Raw genomic sequence first — 11,076 nt, 5'->3', positions numbered from 1 at the left:
GGAGACATGTATTTGCCAGTTTCCAACTGCATTCGCGTTAACTGTACGTCTATCTAAAGATAAAACTGAGTAAATTGAATGGAAATTCGGTTTTCCGCTGACATTTTCCGAAATAATCCAATAATAATCAATTAATAGGGTGATTTTGACGTGAAAATGCGTTTTCTGTGGACTGATTGTGAGTGGGGTTTGCTTTTTTAAAGATTTTTTCGTTTTTTTTTTTTGGTTTTTCCAGTGCAGTGCAGTGCGGGATTTTTTTTTTCTATTTGAGGTAGGTGTATATTTTATGAGGTTTCTTCTAGATATTAATAATTATGTTTTATCTTGATATTTAGTACAACTGTGTAGATACATTTTAATGAATGGTGCATTTGTTAACAAATATTTTTTGTTTAATAAAACAATTCATACCGGCCGGCTTGCTTTGGAACTTTGTAACCCAAGTCTGTCCGTTTGTAGTGACTCTACTATCGGTTCAGAAGACACATTTTATTTTGATGCCGCCCTATTAATCTGTGGGCCGTACCATAAGGACACTAGGTACTAACTACAAAGAACTAAGTAAAAATATATTACTATAGATAGATCTATCGATTAAGGTCAAGTTAAAATGAATTTTGAAATTGCTTTAACTTTCGTGTGTTCATTTTCTGGTTGTCTCTGGTCGATCCTAAAACGGGATGTCCAAAGCTATTGCATAAATGGCTTAAAGGCTAATTCAGGACTGCTAGAAACTCAGAAGTTATTATTTTCATAAAATAGATAAATATCTATCATTTATACATCAATAGGTACATACAAAAAAGTGTCAATTTGTGATTTTAAAATAACTATGTTTTATCAAGTGCTTCCATAAACCGATACTAAAATACAATCATGTTTTTTTTTTAATTTTTGCCTGTGTGTTTGTCAGGGCAAATAGAAAATAGAAACTGAAAGGGATGTGGATTTTCATCCTCCTCCTAACAAGTTAGCCCGCTTCCATTTTAGATTGCATCATCACTTATCACAGGTGAGATTGTAGTCATGGGCTAACTTGAAAAGAATAAAAAAAAATAGTCAAGTCTTTATTATATAGTACTAATGTGTATTCTGTAATTTGTAAATAGTATATTATATAGTCTGTTCGGAAGGCAGATTTTACTGAGAATCAAAACCCTTTAAAAGTCAAGCAAATCAGTTTGTACTGATTGTATCATTGTCTCACGACGATTTTATATTGAAAAGAGCTTACAAAAAAATAAACAGATCTTCTCCTTTTAGAAAATTATTACTTGAATTAATATTATTAAATCTCATAATTTATAACATGCTTTTATGCAGACGCCGCGTCGTTTCACCCGCGTATACCTAGTTTCCATTCCAGTATGAGGAGATAAAGCCCGATAATTTGATTATATTGTAGCCAGATTATTGGATGTTACTCGCTGATAATGTGGCTAATTGGTGAAAGAATTTTAAAAATCGATCCTGTAGTTTCAGAGCCTTATCGAAACAAATAAAAAAATCAAACCTTACCTTTTTATAATTTAGTTTAGATATCTACATGAATTAGATATCCTATTAAATTGTATGTCTTAGCTATTACCACAATGGTATTTGTTCTAAAGAACATGTCTGATCAAATTTCAGCTTCCATAGATTCAAGATAGTCTTGTCACCTTAAAGGCTAAGGCGTGCTCACGCGCTAAAATGGCTTTGGTTAGTTTTATGACAGTTTATGAAACTACAAATAATATTAAAATATGTTAGATAAATTAATGATTTATTTACTACTAGCGGATGCCCGCGACTTCGTCCGCCCTTAGATCTCTTTAATCTGGCCCTTACAGTAGTATCGCTGTAGAAATGTAGTAACTTCTGCCGTTTTCCCAACATTTTCCTTCACTTCTCTGTTCCTATTGATCGTAGCGTGATGAAAAGTATCTGTACTAAAACCTGTCCAGGAGTGTGAAGAATAATTGTACCAAGTTTCGTTAAAATCCATCAAGTAGTTTTTGTTTGTATAAAGAACATACAGACAGACAAAAAATTTACTGATTGCATTTTTGGCATCAGTATCGATCACTAATCACCCGCTGATAGTTATTTTGGAAATATATTTCATATACAGAATTGACCTCTACAGATTTACCTATTATACCTTCCTAATTAATATAGATTATTATTAATGAATAATAATTTATTAAGTTAATGATTTTAAATTTTAAGGCCACAATAAGCAAATTAATTTTTATAGTACCTAGGTAGGTAATTTAATAAACATTGACAGACAGATAGACAGATAGCAAAGTGGTCTGAGGATAAGGGTTCCACGGAATCCTCAATTATAATTTATAGGTGCAAAATAAAATTATTTAGGTACCATTTTTTAAATCTATTTAACATTAACTATTCCCTAGCTACGCATAGCTTCGGTTTGTTAAGCCCCTCCCAGGTCTTCTTTTTTGGTTCCGTAACCAAAAGGTAAAACGGGGCCCTATTACTAAAACTCTTCTGTCCGTCCGTCCGCCTGTCACTAGAATGTAGGTATCTCATGAAAATGGGCTCCCATAAAATTTAATACTTTTGCTGTTTTAATAGATTATCTACAAAAACGGCAACCACGTCACGGAACCCTTCGTGCACGAATCCGACTCGCACTTGGCTAATTTTTTCCGGTTCTTAATTCATGCATTTTTAGGAATAGAGCGATATAGAAATATTTAAAAAATAATAGGAAATAAAATTATACAGATTAAAGAATGGTAGATAGAGCGCACGGAACACGGCGGTGTTGCAGCCATTCCAAATACAAATTTAAAACCTAATACATTCGAGTCAGTACGACACGAAGCGTCGTATCAGTAATTTTCAATATTAAGTATTCAAAAAAATGGCGTCTTACGTTTTTAAACATTATAAAAACTGTTCACAAAAATGAAAACAATAAGATGGAGTATTTTGTTATAGGTAGTTTTATTGTGATATTAATTTACCTACGTAATTGTTGATAAAGAACTACAAATTACGAAAAAAGTATGTATATGTTAGGTAGGTATATAGCAACATTCAGCGGATGTCAAAGAGACGCAAGCGTGACTTTTGTTTTAAATGGATTTCACCGGCTTTACTTCACGGCTTGTAAAGACTCATTCTGTATCATTCTCTATGCTGTGCTTAAAACTTATACTTTACTTAACAGAGAAAAATATCGACATTTTAAATTTATATTATCACTAGCTGACGCCGCGCGGTTTCACCCGCGTGGTTCCCGTTCCCGTAACAATACAGGGATAATATAGGTATATTCTTCTTCCTCGATAATGGGCTGTCTAACACTGAAAGAATTTTTCAAATCGGACCAGTAGTTCTTGAGATTAGCGCGTTCAATCCAACAAACAAACTCTTCAGCTTTGTATTATTAGTATAGATAAGTTATAATAATTTTAACTTATGTATCAACTTTATGGAGCTAAAAGAGTTATCAATAATAGTCATTATGTTCAAATAACCATAAATAATTTTACTTTAATTTATTACAAAAGTAAACACAACTGCTATTTATGACAATAAAATTTTGTTATAGTTTTAATAATACCTCCTTACAAATATATTATTGTAAATAACAGTTTTGAAAAGTTATAAAAATAATACAACCTTAATGTCTTTACATTGATTAAAATTAATTTAATTAAATGAAAATATTAATAAGCATGAAAACTAAAACACGAATGCTTAAAAATAATTAACTGAAAAGAACAAGACAGTATCTATATAAAATTCGACTACATACAATACATAAGCGAGTAAAAACTCTGTTTGACGCCGAGTTTTCTTGCGATTAGTTGGTTGCGTTATTGTCTTGACTGGTTCCACTAGTTCTTTTATAAACCACTAGCCGACGCCCGCGACTTCGTCCGCGTTAAAATCGATGTTAACTTTCAACTATCCCTACCCTACCCCTACCCTACTCCTACCTATCCCTACCCTACTCCTACTCCTAAACTAAAAAAATCAAGATTTTTAAATAAGAAAATGGTTGTTGTGCCTCACTCGACATAGATTGCTATAGTGTATTGCGGACTTTTTTGTAGATATTTATAAGATCTACAATTAATTAGAACATTTTATGGTTCTATCTTTTATAGTTTAGGCAGCGTACACAAAATAAGTAACTTATCTGGTTGATTTTTTACACCTTGTGTCCGAAAAACCCAAATATCTTACGGAACCCTATTTTTTTCCAAAATAAAATTTAGCTTATGTTACTCGTGGATAATGTAGCTTTCGAATGGTAAAAGAATTTTTAAAATCGGTCCAGTAGTTTTTGAGCCTATTCATTACAAACAAACAAACAAACAAACAAACATACAAACAAAGTTTTCTTCTTTATAATATTAGTATAGATGAAATAGTACGAGATTCGGCATAAGGACTTTATACCCTCGTCTGTTATTTATTTGGGATAAGAAATGAATAATAGTAAATATTCACAAATAGGTTGCCTAATAAAATTGTGGCCGGTAAGAATTTTTATTAAATTTATTTTAATTTATTTCCATCTTTGCTCAATTAATAAAAACTAGTTTATCTTAATTATAAATTCAGAGCATGCACCTCCAACTTTTCAGTTGTGTGCATTTTAAGAAATTAAATATCACGTGTCTTAAACGGTGAAGAAAAACATCGTGAGGAAACGAGGAAACATACCTGAGAATTTTGTTAATTCTCTGCGTGTGTGAAGTCTGCCAATCATTGGGCCAGCGTGGTGGACGATTGGCCTAACCCCTCTTATTCTGAGAGGAAACTCGAGCTCAGCAGTGAGCCGAATATGGGTTGATAACGTACCCCTACGTAGGGGTTCGCCATTTGACAGCAGGGGGTTCGCGACAAACGAAATAGTGGCTTGATAACTGATACCGAGTCAGAAGTCAGAATTAAGGTTAAAACTGTCCAAAATTACTTCTAACATTGAATCCATTTGCGACAAGAAGCACACCCATCACATTAATATTACTAAGACATTTCTTTTGGTACTTTATGTGTTAACTTTTATTCAAATAAAAACCTTATTTTCTTCAACGGTCAAATTTTATTTTTTCTTGGGGGGTTATTAGTTAGTAGGTAAGGGGTTCACTCTCACTCGGAAATTTTAACAAGGGTTCGTGGAGCTGAAAGTTTGAGGCCTGGTCTATACTATAATACGAGTATAAAGAGGAAAGATTTGTTTGCATTAAAAAGCTCTGAAACTACTGAATCGATTTGAAAAAACTCTTTCACTGTTGGGAAGCTACACTATCCCCTGTAGGCTGAGTGCTATAGGCTATATTTTATCCCTGCATAACTAACCATGGCTTAAGAGTATAAAGAGGAAAGATTTGATTGTTCATTTGTTTGCATTAAAAAGCTCTGAAACTACTGAATCGATTTGAAAAAACTCTTTCACTGTTGGGAAGCTACACTATCCCCTGTAGGCTGAGTGCTATAGGCTATATTTTATCCCTGCATAACTAACCATGGCTTCACGCTTTAACCACTAGGCCTATTTTAAAATTCTTTCACCACTGGTAAGCTATAGAGTGACATAGGCCATATTTTATCCCCGTATTCACACGGCAATGACGGGTGAAACCGCGGGGCGTCCGCTAGTAAATAAATAAATATTTATTTAAAAGCAATTAATCAGTTATATAAACATTATTTCACACCTTGCTCGAATAATTACGTATTTCTTTGGTATAATCTTATTTATTCAGTTGTATTATTAATAATACATAATTGACACTCACGTATGCGCGTCGTTTGCATTGTTATTGCGTTTATTCACATTCTTTACACATCACAAACAAAAAATATATTTTTAGGGTTCCGTCACAGAACGACGCACAGAACTCGACGGTGTCGTAGCCGCTCCAAGCACAAAATTCAAAAACAAATACATACTCGAAAACAAATACAAATACGACATGAAGCGTTACACAGTAATTTTCAAGAAAAATGGCGTCCTAAGTTTTTAAATATTTTAAAAATTGTTCACAAAAACTACAGAAATAAGATGGAGTATTTTTTATTGGTTTTTATAATTATTGATTATTATATTAATTTACGTAATTGTTGTTAGTGTTAAATTTTGAAATACAAATTATGAAAAAGATTGTATATGCGGATGTCAAGGATGGGTTTTTTTAAGGGTTCCACCGGCTTCACCACATTGCTTGTAAATATTCATTTTGGATTTATTCTTTATTCTGTGGGTTCCGTATAACAACAACAAATGAAAAAAATGGGTCCCAAATAAATCGATATTAATTAATAAAACTTAGGGATTTCATAATATACCTACTTAATTTAATAATCGTGTAGGTATTCTTCCGAATTTTCCAAACGTCTAATCGCTGTCGTCCATTTTGTGACGTCACAATGTTACTTGATGTACTAAACGTCGAAATAATTGTTAACTAATATATTTGCCAAACGCTCCGTTTGTAAAGGATTTATAGTGACGTCATGAAACAGTTGAATTATAGACCATCATGGCCGACAAGCATTATAAATATGAAGCTTTTCATTAAGTTAAAAGTAGTGATGTGTGTATTCTTGTGCATAATATTGTATTCTGTGGTATTCTGTTAGTATATTTAAAAAAAAAATTAAAGTGTGTCTGTGATTTGAAAATAACTTGTTCTTTGTTGTGAAACATGTTTCTTTAAAACTGAATTTTACGTAGACAATCGCGGGTTATCAGACTATCACACTATCACACTAATCACACTAATATTATAAAGACGAAAGTTTGTGTGTTTGTCCATCCTTTGCGCTGAGGCTACTGAAGCAATTTCGCTGAAATTTAGAACGGAAATAGGGTTTCCTCTGGATTAAAACATAGGATACTTTTCATTCTGGAAAAATCCATGGTTTCCGCGGGATTTGTGAAAAACTAACTTCCGCGTGAAGTCGCGGGCGTCCGCAAATATAATAATAATCCAAATACCAAATAGTCAGATCCTGGATTTGAATCTAGGGCCTCATAATTTGCGTAGTTGAGGCTTATCACTGAACCAACGAGGCAACTGGTAGCTCGTTAGGTAATATTTATTAATTATTTTAATCTATTGTTTTATATTGTTATTATGGTCATAATTTATATTGTTATTTTATTTATTTATTCATATTTATACATATCTCGACAAAAAATATATTATAAGACGCAATAGCTATAAGAGTAGGTAATTATAATTTGTGAGTAATTTCCTGAGAGTAGGTAGGTACCTATACCTAGTGTTTGATCCCCTGTTGAAGTTATGTCGTATTAAATCCATACATATCTTCTACTAGCTCACACCGCGCGGTTTCACCCGCTTGGTTCCCGTTCCCGTAGGAATACGGGGATAATATATAGCCTATAGCCTTCCTCAATAAATGAGCTATCTGACACTGAAAATTTTTCAAATCAGACCAGTAGTTCCTGAGATTAGCTCGTTCAATCAAACAAACAAACTCTTCAGCTTTATAATAGTAGTATAGATAATATAAAAGTTAATCTCTAAATTTAATTATAAGGTCAAATCTCAAGAACAGCTAAACCGATTTGGCTAATTCTTTTTCAGAATATTCCTTCAAGGACGACGATGGTTTTTACAGAGAGAAAAAATTAAAAAATTGCCTGAAAAAGTGGCATATGCTTTTCTATTCTCCCAAATTATTCGTAGTAATACTTAAAAGTCAATTTGAACTTTAATACGATACCTACCAGGACAGGGGTAGAGTAGAATAAAGTAACATAGGGTAGGAGTAGGTTAGGAGTAGGGTAAGGGGTAGGGAAGAAGTGCACATATAAATCAAAGGGAAGCTTGATCGGTTCCGCTACTACTTAATATATAAAATGTATCCATTTATATAGTTATCTATATCTATATCTATCTATCTATACTTATAATAAAGGGTCAAGTTCTTTGCATTGAAGATATTTTAAAATATTGGTTGGAATGCCCTTAAATTAAATTTTTAGTAAGTACTCTTTCAGTTTCTGTTTTAATTTACACACTAGCTGACGCCACACGGTTTCACCCGTAATAATTCCCGTTCCCGTGGGAATACGGAAATAATATATAGTCTATAGCCTTCCTCGATGAATGAGCTATTTGACACTGAATAATTTTTCAAATCAGACCAGTAGTTCCTGAGATTAGCGCGTTCAAGCAAATAAATAAACTCTTTAGCTTTATAATATTAGTTTAAATGCTAAATAAATGAATCACAAAAACAAAATCTAGAGTTTCTCCAAGAAAGTAAAAATTTTGAAATTCAGGCAGACGATAACGATACGAAAACTAATGAATAACTCATTCTTCTATAAACAGGTGGATAGAGAATAATTTGAAATTAATTACTCACATACATATCTTGTGTTTTATATGTATAATTGTATAGAATATACATATAAAACAACACAAAATGTACATTTATATGTAAAAAAAAATAATTGATTGCCGAATGATTATTGTGAACGCATAATTTCAAAAAGGTTGAACGTGGTTGAACCGATATTAAGGTTTTTTTCGAATAGGTATATTTTAGTACTTATAGCATAATATTCAAACATGCGTTTTTGGTTGCGTTTTGGGTTCTAATATATCTATTTGTATTTTTAACTAAAGTTTCTTTTCATAATCTTCCACAAATGCTTTCAGTTAAAAAAGTTAACTTTCTGCACAGTTTTCTTGATTTTTCGTTCCATGATCTTTCATGGAACGAAACAAAACGTTTCTAAAACATAAAACATATTTAAAAGATAAATGGAATCCATGTACCTATAAATTAAGTTTAACTTGACACATAAATTTATATACAATGAGATTAGTTTGTCCTGGATGGACTATTTAACCTATTTTAATGAAATTTCCATACCGTGTGCAGTTTGATCTAAAATGAAAGATACGATAGCTTTGGTAGGTTAGGGGTAAGGAAGGGTAGGTGTAGGGGTAGGTTAGTGGTAGGGTAGGGGTAGGGTAAAAGTAGGTAAGATTTAACTAAAAAACAACTAGACCGATTTTAGAAATTCTTTCACCATTAGAAAGCTACATCATCACCGAGTAAAATAAGTTATATCTAATCCCCATATTGTTACGGAAACGGGAACTACGCGGGTGAAACCGCGGGGCTTCCGCTAGTAATTACTAAGGATCTGGATCCATGGATTAACCGTGCAGGTGCTGGGTCCAGAGAAAAACTCCGAGCAGAGTCCAGGACTTGTGACTACAGGATGTAGGGTTAAGGAATTCCTTGACGATCGATCAACACTCCCCGTTCTCTGCTCGTGTTGTTCTCCCTACTTAGCCAAATTTGGTAAGATCCTATTAGAGCAGCTTTGGATACTCGTTCTAATATAGAACTAGCTGCAATTCTAGAGAGGCCAAGGTCTTTAAGCAAGGTTTAGAGAGATTTTGCTGTAAAGAAAGATAAATTTGTAAAAAAGTAAAGTTTGTAAGCTAGTAATCATTGGATCTATTGAACCGATTCTAGAAATTCTTTTACCAATAGCAAGTCGCGTTATTTGGGGCTATCATAGGCTATATTTTATACCCGTAGTCTCACAGGAACAGGAACTACGCGGTAGGGCCCTCGGGGCGTCAGCTAGTAGTAAATATAGTCGGGAAAATCCCACTGTTAATCTAGTTCCCCTTTATAAAACGTTATAGCTGGGAAAATTTCATCGTAACTGGAAAAGTCGTGAAAATTTTCAAATGTTAACTACTCGTTACGGCAACTTTGTGTTCATTTTTACGTTTTGCGTTGTAATAACTTTTTTATGTTGCGTAAAAAATATTTATTTGTTAATATTTTTATATGAAAATAGTAGTTAGTTATGTTATATTACGAGTATTTAACTTATTATTATCACCATCACATTAATATTATTTACGATGTGAATGTCAGTTTGTTTGTATTATAATTTGGCTGGAATTTGGATTGTAAAATAGACTATTTATTGGATTTTTATCCCGGAAAATTCATGTTTTCCACAGAATTTGTGAAGAACTGGTTTCCTTGTTGTACATCAAGTAAGTAAGCAGTAGCTTGAAGGATGTCATCATCATCATCATCATCGTTATCAACCCATATTCGGCTCACTGCTGAGCACGGGTCTCCTCTCAGAATGAGAGGGGTTAGGCCTAATAGTCTGGTTTAATGGCAGACTTCACACACGCAGAGAATTAAGAAAATTCTCACGTTTTTCCTTCACCGTATGAGACATGTGATATTTTATTTCTTAAAATGCACACAACTGAAAATTGGAGGTGCATGCTCCGGACAGAATTCGAACCTATACCCTCCGGAATCGGAGGCAGAGGTCATATCCACTGGGCTATCACGGCTCTCGCTCTGTATCATAGATAATAGATATCATAGATAGTAGATATTCATCATGAAATATCTACTGCAGACGAAGTCGTGGCAGTTTGCTAGTTACTAAAAAAATATAATCAAAATCCAATCTAACCTAGTTATTAGTCTCCTATCCAATACCCTATTTAAAAAGTAAATTATACACGACGAAATGAAAAAAAATGTCTAATTAATTAAATAACACACACAAAAATAGTCGTAGATAGCTAATTAATTAATAATTACGTTAACCAACGCCTCTGAGTGGTAGCCTAATTAAAATATTTCTACGCAATACCTACCTGTGTAATTTACTTTTAATTGTAATTATATCGTGTAAAAATAATTATACTATTCATAATTATCGTGGACTGACAATATTATATTTTTTTCTTATTAATTACAGTCTTTGGTTAGGTTTTACACTTTCTGTTTTCTGTTTATTACGACATTTTTTTGTTATATCTACTTCGCCAACGATATTTTATAGTATAGATATGTTACGTGCCTACAAAATCGTCGCAAAAACTGATACGAATTTAGCTACACCGCTGAGCGCAAACATGTACAATTTTGTGTTTAAGTACTTACATTATTTATTTATAATAATAATAATAAAATAATCTTTATTACCATACTTATTACTAAGCATACATAAAATCAATTTAATTTTAATTATTGTGCTTAAGCTATAATACAAAAATGAAA

General features: G+C 32.7%; 1 protein-coding gene across 2 annotated transcripts in view; it reads left to right on the top strand.

Moving 5' to 3' along the window:
- The window catches only part of LOC112053006 (homeobox protein invected-like), an 84,141-nt gene continuing 73,065 nt past the window's right edge, over positions 1-11,076 (top strand). Inside the window, exon 1 of one of the 2 annotated variants that reach the window (XM_052886947.1) lies at positions 1-271. The gene's annotated coding sequence lies outside the window, so the exon portion shown is untranslated. The remainder of the gene's footprint in view (positions 272-11,076) is intronic. The other variant, XM_052886946.1, reaches the window with a different exon arrangement.

This window comes from Bicyclus anynana, chromosome 18 (assembly GCF_947172395.1).
Source record: "Bicyclus anynana chromosome 18, ilBicAnyn1.1, whole genome shotgun sequence".
Taxonomy (NCBI): Eukaryota; Metazoa; Arthropoda; class Insecta; order Lepidoptera; family Nymphalidae; genus Bicyclus; species Bicyclus anynana.
This window is presented reverse-complemented; position numbering and strand designations above follow the sequence as displayed.